Here is a 9,753-nt window from a genome sequence, read left to right as displayed (position 1 = left end):
ATCTATCTGATAGGAGTGACTCTGAGGTTTACAGAGTGTCTGGTTCGCTGCAGGCATTCAGTAAATACAGCAATCACACCACACCCAGAGTCTGAAATATCGAACGGCATAAAAATCCAATTTAATACTCATTTTTTTGCTTTCTGTGTCAGAAGGAAAGACTCATCAGGGAGGGAGCCTGTTGACGGCTGCCCTTGGGTACAGACTTGGTAGGAGTCTATCTTGTTTTTATCCCATCCATGACTGAAAGATGAGATCCTGATTTGCGAGCGGAATTTTTTTCTGTCTACAGATAAGTGTTTGTCTCCTCTCTGGGTTCGTCCTCCCTCTCCCTCTTTCCTTCTTTCTTTTTTCCTTTCTTCCTTTCTTTTGTATCATGGTAAAATAGATACAACATTAATTTTATCATTTTAATCATTTTAAAGTGTACAGCTCGGTGGTACTAGGTATGTTCACATTGTGCAAACACTGCCACCATCCATCTCCAGAACTTTTCATCTTCCCAAACTGAAACTTCGCACCCATTAAACACTAACTCCCCACCCTCCCCTCCCCCCAGCCCCTGGTAACTACCAGTCTACTTTCTATAAATTTGACTACTTTAACTCATATAAGTGGAATCACATATTTGTCTTTTAGTTTTTGCTTAACAGCTCATACCTCACTTCTCATTTTAAAATGTTTTGTTGCAAGAGGAAAAAAATACAATGCAGTATAAAATGTTGACAGCATCAAGTTTCTTATACAGTTTTCAACCTACCAGAAAGATAAACAAATAACCGACAACAGAGGGACAAGGCTTTTTTTTTTTCCTGTTTGCTCTCAGTAATTAAAGCTAAAAGTTGTATTATTGAGTAAAAACAAAATAAAAATGGGGAGACAAAATTCTCTGGGTAAATGGCTCTTCTGGCATTCTATATTTTTTCCTCAAATTATCACCTTATTTGGTTATCTCTACATTTTAAAGACACCCAGAACTGCCCTTGAGGGTAAGCACATCACTTACCACTGGGCGGGTTGGACAGCTCTCATGTTCTGAGGGGAGGTCGGGTGAGGGTTGGGGGACGGGGGGAAAATGCTACAACCTGTAGCCTCTGTCCCAAGGCAATGTGCCTCTTTGACCCTGGGAGACTCCCTCAGTGACTGATTAAGGGCTATGTTAGAAATGTCCAGAGAACAGAGGAAGAATTCAGTCCAATTCAGTCTCTCACCGCTGAGCCAGAGGTCTCCAGTGACCCTACCTGTCACATGCCAAGTCTCACCTTATATGCCCCATCCCTTCTCATGTGAGATGCAGCTTGCCCTGCACGTGCGGGCAGAAGTACCATCCCTCCATGGGTGCTGTAGGACCCTGTTGCCGCGCCTCCTTTGGCAGAAACCACATCACAATTTGGGTGTTATGGGAAAAGCAATCCCATTTGTTGATGTCCACCTTACAGCTCTCACATGATAGAAGCAGCAGTCCTAAGCCACCTCTTCCTGTTCACCAGGAGTCAACTCCAAGCCCAATAAGCCCTGTAATTCTGCATACCTACAGTGGCCTGAGTAACAGACAAACTGCTGTCTATATGAGCAGCTTCTCCTGCTGGACCACAGACAAGCAGCTGAGCCAGGTTATTCACTTTGTAGGAGCCTGTGGTGTGGTGGAGTTGAAATTTGCAGAGAATGGAGCAAACGGCCAGTCCAAGGGGGTATGCTGAGGAGGTGGAAGCCTCTGAAAACTGTCCACAAAACTGTTGGAAATTCTTGCCAGAAAAGTACTTAATGGAGAAAAAGTGGGTGTGAGGTCAGCCACCTGGCAGAACCTGCCACAGTTTGAGGCAGGGGCTCAGAACGTGAATGTATTTGAGTCTCAAGAGTGGAGAAAGCTCCATGGGACCATGCCCGAGGTTCTAGTGGTTCTGCTGGTGGATGGGCCACACTCTGAGCAAGTTGTATTCTCATTCGTCCACATAGATAAGCCCCCCAGTGTGCTGCCCGACTTCAATTGCCCTCCTTCAGCCCTTCACCTGATGGGTCTGGTCCCAGTCCCAGTTCCATCCCTACCACTTCTCTCCTCAAGCTTTGGAGTCCCTCCTCTTCCTTCTGGCATCTACCATGAGCATCTCATGCCCCTCCATTATCTCCTTATTTAGCTGTAACTTCCCCCGGGTCATCCCACCACCTTTACCTCGATCCAGCCTTCTCTCCCCCACCAAATGCTACAGTGGGGCCTCCACCAGATATTTACATGAAGGCCTTTGGCCCCTCTATCCATCACTGCAGCCAAGATTTGGGCTTTCCACCCTCTATGGTGAGTGAAGTTGAATTTGGAGAGATCATGAAGCAAAACAGAGCAATTTCCAACAGTGCCATTTCCAAAGTGATTTCTGGAGCCAGTGCAGGGGATTACAGTGACTTGATCGAGATGCTGCTTGCAGCTATTACTGTTATCAAACAGTCTCAGCTCGTCAGTGATGAGTGTTGCTGTGTCCTCATCTCCCCCCTTAAGAGCTTCATGGCACTGAAGCCAAGTTCTACAGTGTGGGTGCCAGCAGGAGCTCTTCCAGAAAAAGACATCTGTTCAGAGATCATCTAGCTGGTCCCAAGAGAGCAGCAGGAGGCACCACGACCTGCTCCTTAATGAAGATCAGCATGATGATTATTTCCAAGAAAGGAACCAGGAGCCCAAGAGATACCAGAATAAAGAATGGGACTGGCACCATTGAGAAAGGAGTCTGGTTGGAAGGAAATTTTTTTTAATGGACTTGCATCTCCTCACCTTCATCAGGCATGTAGGTGGATGTACCTGAGAATTTTGAAGCCTTGGATTCCTCTGAGTGGGAAGAAACATTCCCTTCCATCTTGCTAGAGAAGAGCAGCACCCCCTTTGCCAACAGGTGACACAAGGGCTTTACCTGAGGCAGATGTAAGGTGATACTTGTCCTTTTCAAGATTGACCCCAGCTTCCATCATTGCCATCAGATTATTTTTATTGAAGTATAGTTGATTTACAATGTTGTGTTAGTTTCAGGTACACAGCAAAGTGATTCAGTTATACATATATATGTGTGTCTGCAGATATATCTATTCTTTTTCAGATTCTTTTCCATTATAGGCTATTACAAGATATTGAATATAGTTCCCTATGCTATACGGTAGGTCCCTGATGTTTATATGTTTTATTTATAGTGGTGTGTATCTGTTAATCCCAAGCTCCTAATTTATCTCTCCCCTACTCCCTTTCCCCTTTGGTAACCATAAGTTTGTTTTCTATGTCTGTGAGTCTGTTTCTGTTTTGTAAATAAGTCCATTTGTATCATTTTTTTTGGACTACACATATAAGTGATATCATATGATAATTTGTCTTTCTCTGCCTAACTTACTTCACTTTGTATGATACTCTCTAGGTACATCCATGTTGCTACAAATGGCATTATTTCATTCTTTTTTATGGCTGAGTAATATTCCATTGTGTGTGTGTGTGTGTGTATATATATATATATATATATATATATATATATATATATATATATATATACCACATCTTCTTTATCCATTCATCTGTTGATGGACATTTAGGTTGCTTAGAGCTACCATATTGACCCAGCATTCCCACTTCTGGGCATACATTTGGAAAAGACAAAAACTCTAATTTGAAAAGATACATGCACCCCAATGTTCAGAGCAGCATTATTATCAGTAGTCAAGACACAGATGCCATCAGATTTTAATAATTTGGGTCAGCTCTCTGCATAGCCCAAGCAGTCCCCGCTGCAGGAGCAGACAGCTTTCTTAGGGGAAGGACTAAAATGTACTGACAGGAACACGGAAACAAGCATGGGAGTGGATCTTGAGGGTGATGGACAGAGGGAGGTGGAGTGTGAAGGGGGAGCATTGTATAGTGAGCATTTATTGACCTGGGAGCACCCTCCCATGACTCAGGATTTAACTTCCAGGCAGGGACACTTAATAAGTTGCTGGCCGGGTTCTCTGTTGGTTGGACATGAAAATAACTTACAACAAATGAGGCAGAAATGCCACAACTGCTTGGGCGAAGTGTGGAGAGAAGAGCCAGAAGGGCATGTTTGTACTGGTGTATTATAGGACAGACACCGAGAAGCTAACCAGTGACTATGTTCCGCGGGAAGAGGGTCCAGAAGATTTTCTCCAGAGTCTGATCAGTCCACGTGGACGTGATGTGGAAGTGGGGTGTGTTAATGCCTTAGGGGACAAACTTCAGGGAATGAGGAACGAGCAGTTAGTGAATGAATCCCCCCACCTCCCTGTCCTTCAGCGGGATAATCCTGGGACACACTGGCCACAGTCCCTCTGAGGGCCTGTGGTGAGATGAGTCCCTGCCGTCCATGGCGGTAAAAATTCTCCCTCTACTGGCCTCAGATCCAGGCTACTCCAAAGTCAAAAGTCGCTGTGCATTATTCTCTCTCCTGTTCTGTCTCCCTCTCTCAGCAGCCTCACTCCCGCTCCCTGGGGTCACCTCCCAGTTCAACTCCACACTCCAGTCTGTGTCTCACACTTTGCTTTCAGGGGAGCCCCATCTAAGGCTCTTCTTCTGTGCTAGAATTTCAAGTTCCTAGAATTCATGAATGGGTAGCACAGTACATTGGGCATCAGTTAGCCTATTAAAATATCCTCACTTGGAAAACATATCCCAGCTTAGAATTAAATGATGATTGGTAATATTAGCATTCTCAAAACTACATTTCACTCTCCACCCCAAGTCCATTTAGGGGAGAGGCAGTATTTTTCCCACAAAACATTTTCCTATACCCCTCATGCAGTCCTTGATGGCAGAGCCAGGTAAAGCTCACAATACAATGTATGAGCGAATAGCCAGAACTACTGTATTTCATAAAGAGCGGTTGTTATTAAAAGCAATAAGGGGACCTAATTGGGTCTAGTGCACCTGAAAGTAATTGCATTTTCTCATGTAAGCATTTCAGTGTGTCCAAGTGCTCAGCCTTTATACTCCACACTCTCATGGCTTGTTTGCACTGTCATTTGCTAAGACCTGCCTTTCCTAAGTTACTATCATTCCTGTTTATTCTGAATCTGACATATTTTCAATCTGTAAAACATTAGATGGCTCTGTTTCCACCTTTATCAGGAAGAATAATCTTTCCTGATTTAGATCCCAGATCTTGAAATGTTCTCTCTCTGGCAGACCCCAAACCTCACCACTTCAGTTTGAAAAGCTTCCATAATCCCATTTCCTCCACAGATCTTCTCTCTGAGGAGCACAATACTACACCGGCTCCAGCCTCTTGAAACCCAGAATTCCTCAGAGCCTCCCCTTCCTGACCTCCCACGAGGGGCCTTCAGTACCTGGCAGGCGCTGAGATCCAGACTGCTTGCTAGATGCTCCTTTGTCCTCAGTGTTGTGGTTTTTAAATTAGAAATCCCTTGACATCAAAAATAACATCTTTGGGCTTCCCTGGTGGCGCAGTGGTTGAGAGTCCACCTGCCGATGCAGGGGACACAGGTTCGTGCCCCGGTCTGGGAAGATCCCACATGCCGCGGAGCGGCTGGGCCCGTGAGCCATGGCCGCTGAGCCTGCGCGTCCGGAGCCTGTGCTCCGCAACGGGAGAGGCCACAACAGTGAGAGGCCCGAGTACCACAAAAAATAAATAAATAAATAAATAACATCTTTATAACTCAGTTCCTAGCAGAAGGTCATGCACAGAGAAACACTTAATACAGTCTCTTTTTTTGGCTGCATTGGGTCTTTGTTGCTGCACACGGGCTTTCTCTAGTTGCGGTGAGCGGGGGCTATTCTTCGTTGCGGTGTGGAGGCTTCTTATTGCGGTGGCTTCTCTTTGTTCTGGAGCACGGGCTCTAGGCACATGTGCTTCAGTAGTTGTGGCACATGGGCTCAGTAGTTGTGGCTTGCGGGCTCTAGAGCGCAGGCTTAGTAGTTGTGGCACACGGGCTTAGCTGCTCCACGGCATGCGGGATCTTCCTGGACCGGGGCTCGAAACCATGTTCCCTGCACTGGCAGGCGGATTCTTAACCACTGTGCCAGGGAAGCCCAATACAGTCTTTTTTATGAAGGTGGAGCCAGATGTAAATTTAGGGAACACAAAAGAAAAATTTCAAATGTGATATTTTAACATCTAATTTTGCTTGGGTTAATAGTAAAAGGCTCAGTGAGTAGGTTCACATAGTTATAATATAGTACTTAATACTTAGAAGCCAAAAGTAATTTAAAAACACACAGATAGCTATAAGTTATATGGGTTGGAGAGAACAGAGTTATAGAGCCAACTATATTCCTATATAAAGGAGTGTTGTCTATGGTATAAAGATAATAATATAGTAATACCCTAGATCCACTATTATCATTCATGTACTTTTGTGTCTATACAGCCCTATAAGGTATAAGAAAAATTACGGCACTGGATAGGAGCTAGGTCCACTAATTGAATGTTTAAGAAATACTAAATATGGATGGAACAATAGGGATTACCTAATTCATCTCCCTGATTTTACACTTGTGGACTCTGAGGTAAAGAGATTTGGTATTGTTAGAAGGATACAGGCCCAGCAGTGAGTCTTCTGACTGCTAGGCCTGTATCCCTCTAACATGTTATGTGAATGTGGGGCATAAACTTGTTGATTCTCCTCAAGCTGCAAGCTTATCAGGAAACCAGGGAAGACTTCTAGGGATCTATACAGAGGAAAAAAATCCCAAGATGTAGACTAAAGTTTTATGAACAAATATATTCATTATAGGCTGTTTATAATAGCCAGAAAATTAGAAATTATCTGAATTCTAACAGTAAGATAATAGTTAAGTAAATCATAGGATAATGTACAGTGGAATATTGTAAGACATTAGAAGTATTCCATAAAAAATTTAATACCATTTAGAAATTATCTGAATTCTAACAGTAAGATAATAGTTAAGTAAATCATAGGATAATGTACAGTGGAATATTGTAAGACATTAGAAGTATTCCATAAAAAATTTAATACCATGGGGAAAAGCAGGATACTAAATTTATATAGAGAGTATTATCTCACCTACGTAGACATCAATACGTGCATAGAAAAAACACAGACAAAAGCATACTAAAATGGTAACTATGGATATCATGTATCTTTGGATGCTGGAACTAGCTGGTGATTTTAATTTTTTTAAAAATAGTGTTCTATACTTTTCATAATGATTTTCTAACAGGAAAAATTTTTAAGCAGGAATAAGTAAGATGATTTAAAATGTGTTAGTTAATAAACAGTATAAATGTTTATGTGAAAGATAGTTTTCAATAACTCTGCATCAGTCTTTGAATAAGAGAGAGTGCATATCAGGAGAAGCCAGACTTTTTTCTCATAGTAACATGCTGCTGTGGATAGTTTTGACATGCAAAATACAAAGGAGGTAACATCAGAAAATATCAACTGGTTTTACAGAGAATTTGTGGCTCTCACAAGAAAACTATTGAACTTTTAGATTTTGGTTGGGTTTTTTTGTTTGTTCGTTTCTGGTTTTGTTTTGTTTTTTTTACTCTAGGCCCAGGATTATTATTCCCACAGGTTTTCTTGATTTTGTTTTGGGTGACAGTATAAAAATCAAGGTCATTGTTTGTTCGGGTCCTCCAAGAAGTGGATGCCAAGATGGGGTAAGATGTGCAAGAGAGGGTAACAGCTGTGAAGGACAAAGGAAGGGAGAGCAGGAAAAGGCAGAAAGAGCTTTCAGATGGAAACAAAGGTCTGACTCTTGTGGAAGGAGAGGGGTAGGAAGGTTGGGTGGTAAGAGTCTCAGACTGCAGCGTGGCTCCCAAAGAGGTTCAGTCAAACCAGTGGGAAGTCCTCGAGCTAAGTTAGCCATTGAAGGAGTCTCGTGTTTCTTAGGAACAGAACACATTTGTATCTTCATCATGCTCAGTCACTGACCGGAAGCAGCCTGTGGGAATTGGGACCTTGGCACAAATGTGGTGGTGCATTCAGAGGGGCAGCTATGAGGGCCACAGTCAATTATGCCCATCACAGTGGATATCTGAGCAGCACAAGTTCAGGGTCACCACAGTCATTAAGATGCACGTTACAAGATGGATAGATGAATGGTGCCTTAAGTCTCTGAAACACAGAATGAGTGACGGTGACATTTTCTTAAAGTTCATCGCTATAGACAGATGTGCCAAGAGGCAATGCCTAAAGCAACCTGGAGGAAAGCCCATTTGCATTTGTGGGCTGTTAATGCACATCATTTCTAATTGCCTCACAGATATAGAAATATTGTGTTTATATTTAACTTCTCCAGGTGAACTTTGGCTGGGGACAGGCAGCTCATCTATTCTGCTTTATTTGTGGTTTTGTTTTGCTAATTCCCTATTTCAGGTAAATATAGTAAAGATAATCATATACTGTAAATGAGACACCAATTCAGAATATTTCACAGCATTTTCCTTTGGAAATATTGGCTCAACAGAGACTATAATTACTGGAAAGCAGAAATGCAATGCTGTCACACAAACTGAAGTGTTTCTACTGTATCTCTGAGGCATTTAATCAGTTCAGCCAAAGCAATCAACAAAGCCAGTTGTTTATTGTTATAATTCCAAATCACCTAATGACTAACTGGGTTTCTTCAGGCTTAATTGACTAGATCTTGGACCGCTGTGACAGCTTAAGCCAGCATGCCCAAATGGCTCTTAAGGTGGCAAGATGGCAGAAAATTCACTATAGCTAATATTAATGAGTAAAACTCCTTTCAATTATTTTACACTTGAAACAAAACACTATTGCATAATAAAATGGTCAAAATAGCCAGGAAGTGTGGATAATGTAGTAAGTGCTTATTAATTTTTAAAATTCCCTTGCTAAAACTGAGGGGTGACTTTATTTTAAATCTTTGTCTCTGGGATCTTCTTCACCAGTATGCCTTCGAGTTTCTGGGGCAGAACAAATCCTATATGCCCTGCTCATGCTATGAGTTCAATGACAAGTTCAATGACTACTTTTTTGTTTGTTTTGTTTTCTTTTATTGTGGTAAGACTATTTAATATGAGATATACCCTCTTAACGAAATATTACAAAACATTCTCGCTGACTATAGCTAGTGTTGAACAGCAGATCTCTAGAGCTTATTCATCTTGTTTAATTAGACTTTATGCCCATTGATTAGTAATTCTTCTTCTTCCCAGTCCCTGGCAACCACCATTCTATTCTTTGATTCTATTAATCTGATTACTGTAGATACCTCATATAAGTGGATTCATGCAGTATTTGTCTTCTGTGGCTGGCTTATTTTACTTTGCATAATGTCCTCCAGGTTCCTCCATGTTGTCACGTATTGCAGAACTTCCTTCTTTTTTAGGGCTGAATTCAATTGTATGTATATACCACAATTTCTTTTTTTAAAAAAATTATTTATTTATTTATTTATTTTTGGCTGTGTTGGGTCTTTCTTGCTGTGCGCAGGCTTTCTCTCTACTTGCAGCGAGCGGGGGCTACTCTTTGTTGCGGTGCGCAGACTGCTTATTGCAGTGGCTTCTCTAATTGTAAGCACAGGCTCTAGAGACGCGGGCTTCAGTGGTTGTGGCGCATGGGCTTAGCTGCTCCACGGCATGTGTGATCTTCTGGGATCAGGTATCGAACTCGTGTCCCCTGCATTGGCAGGCAGATTCCCAACCACTGCGTCACCAGGGAAGTCCGACCTCATTTTCTTTATCCTTTCATCTGTCAGTGGACGTTTAGGTTGTTTCCATATCTTAGCTACAGTGTTGCTAACCTGGAAGTACTAATAGCTCT

General features: G+C 42.3%; 1 pseudogene; it reads left to right on the top strand.

Annotated features, from left to right (window-relative positions):
- Positions 1-1,334: 1,334 nt before the first annotated feature.
- On the top strand, positions 1,335-2,708 carry LOC132488055 (cleavage and polyadenylation specificity factor subunit 7-like; annotated as a pseudogene).
- Positions 2,709-9,753: the final 7,045 nt, after the last annotated feature.

The sequence above is a fragment of the Mesoplodon densirostris genome, chromosome 4 (assembly GCF_025265405.1).
Source record: "Mesoplodon densirostris isolate mMesDen1 chromosome 4, mMesDen1 primary haplotype, whole genome shotgun sequence".
Classification (NCBI taxonomy): Eukaryota; Metazoa; Chordata; class Mammalia; order Artiodactyla; family Ziphiidae; genus Mesoplodon; species Mesoplodon densirostris.
The sequence above is the reverse complement of the archived record's forward strand: the minus strand, read 5'-3'. Positions and strand labels throughout refer to the sequence as shown.